Genomic DNA, 2,333 nt, shown 5'->3' on the forward strand with positions numbered 1-2,333 from the left:
ACGTCTTTGGGACCACTTGCATCAAGGATATGTATGTTGATAGGGACGGTATAGAAGGGCTCTATGAGTTTGCTCGAAGGGCCAACATACTTGCACCTATTGAGTAGGCGGCTGACAAATGCAGGGTGCAAAATGGCTGGAAAGCTCGTTGCACCCTCCCTAACATGGAAGGGAACGCCTAAAGCACTATAAGACTATAAGACATTTTTTCCTCATAAATTCCCCCCAATGGATCATTCCCCCAACCCCCTCTCTTCGAATTTCAGGCCTTTTCTCAAGTCAACTAACTTATTCAATTTTTCCACAGTAACGGGACTTATCGTGTCCTGACCGGGAATGATTTCAGTTAATTCACCGGCCAAGGTTACAACTCATTATAAGCATCAGAATGCTTGCCCTGCAAAAATGAGCAATTATTATTAGAAATAGATCGACAAATAATAACAAAAATGAAATAAGTTAACCGTTATCTCAATTTCGGTCTGGAAAATACTGAAAACAACGGAATTTGATTCATTGATGGTTACAAAATCTCAAAATTCTAAGCTATTTTCACATCATTTAATATGAACAATTTACAAAAGATTTCAAATTCAACTGCATTTAGTGTAAATTCGACCGTCATCTTCAGAATGTCAATTTAATATGACGGCTAAGTAGTATATGCCAGTTTCTAGAAATGCTCAATGAGCTTTAAATTGGAAGGTATGATTTTTGATCTTCAAAGTAGAGCCGATCGCTTCTTAATGTGACTTGTCTAATAACCATAATTATGGGTTTGAATATTGAATATGATTAATACTCATTAAATTAGAATGTGAGCTGCAAGGAGATGTATCTTATTGATTAGGCTTGAAAAATCTATCGGTCGATTATCTTTAGGTCAAAGGTCGGCAACTTCAGCTCTTGGAACTACTGCAGTTCCTGACCTCCATTGAACAAAATTGTTCCGCTTTTTGTTACTATATTTCCCGCTCTCGAAGCCAAATTAAAATGCACAAATTTGTCACAATGAAGAACCTTATCAACGTCCTTTAATGTTTGGCGATATTTAACGCATAATTTATTGAGATACAGATCGGTCTGCAATTTTTTCCCAGAAAAATCGTCCTGAATATCTCTTTGTCTGTGTATTCCCCTCCGTAATATGGTCGTTGAAATTCAACAGTTAACGATGAAATCGAAAGTGGGATAATCGTGAACTTGAGAGAATGGAAATTCAGATGTCCAATTTTCATTACCGCTAACAGTTTTTTTTTATAAATAAATTCTCTCCACGTCTTGTCGAGATTTCATATTCAAAAAAGATTCCTTTTTCCAAAGGCAAGGAACATTGGACATTTTTTCGTCCAGCTTGAGTAACTTGCACAAATGAGTGGAAATATTAGTGGTGATGAAATTTTGAAAAATGATTGAGGATAAAATTTTTCCCTCTCAACTCCATGAGCACCCCACTGTCCCTTCCACAGATGAATATTGAATTTGAACAATTATAGGACTTCCATTTTTGTTAATCAACAAGAAAACGTTCAAATATGTGCAAAAAATTCAAACCATTTTGTCCTCGCATTTCAATCATGCGCATGCGCCATCTCCCGAGGTCTCCTCCACTACACGAATATATGATAACACTTGCAGTAATATTGGGTCCCTTATAATTGAAACCTTCATAATTTTATGGCTAGATCTTTCAGCCTACCTACTGTAACATGTTCAATTCCACTGGGGATGTAATCGGACAGTTAACCCGCCCTTTTCCCCTGGAATCTAAAATCGTCAAAATAAAACAATAAGTCGGGCGCCAGTCATTTTTTTTGTTCCTCCGGAAATGACAAACCGGAATACCCTAACTTCCCAAAACGGAAACAAACTCAAAAGTATGCTATAAAATAAAGTCTCGAAAGAAAACCCCCGGAAAAGGTGGTAATTACCCGCGCTGCTCAGGGAGTCGGTTGTGGAGAGAGAGATGGATTCGGGTGAAAAGGAGTTTATTGGGCAAAACTCTAAAAATAAATACTTCAAAATCTCTAAATTCAAGAGCAAAGCCAAAGTATATTCGATATAAAAATTATTGTTACAGAGTTGAGAGAAATAAATACACAATTAGGCGTGACGTACGCAGAGACCCAAAAATTGAAATCATTCAACCTCCAAACAGTCACCAACTTGGCCAAAAGGCACCAGAATAATCTCAGGCGAATATTCACACTTGAAAAATAATTTTTATTCCCAGCCCGGATGGCGATAAACGCATAATTTAATAAAAGAGGCTAATAATTCCCCAAACCCCTATAAATAATACTGAGGCGCAGGGCGCATGGCACTCAAGGTAC

At 37.5% G+C, this 2,333-nt stretch overlaps 1 protein-coding gene across 1 annotated transcript in view; it reads left to right on the top strand.

The window, feature by feature from the left end:
* The window catches only part of LOC105270319 (uncharacterized), a 6,324-nt gene that overhangs the window by 1,542 nt on the left and 2,449 nt on the right, over positions 1–2,333 (top strand). The window lies entirely within an intron of this gene.

Source organism: Fopius arisanus, unplaced genomic scaffold, assembly GCF_000806365.1.
Source record: "Fopius arisanus strain USDA-PBARC FA_bdor unplaced genomic scaffold, ASM80636v1 scaffold00084, whole genome shotgun sequence".
Taxonomy (NCBI): domain Eukaryota; kingdom Metazoa; phylum Arthropoda; class Insecta; order Hymenoptera; family Braconidae; genus Fopius; species Fopius arisanus.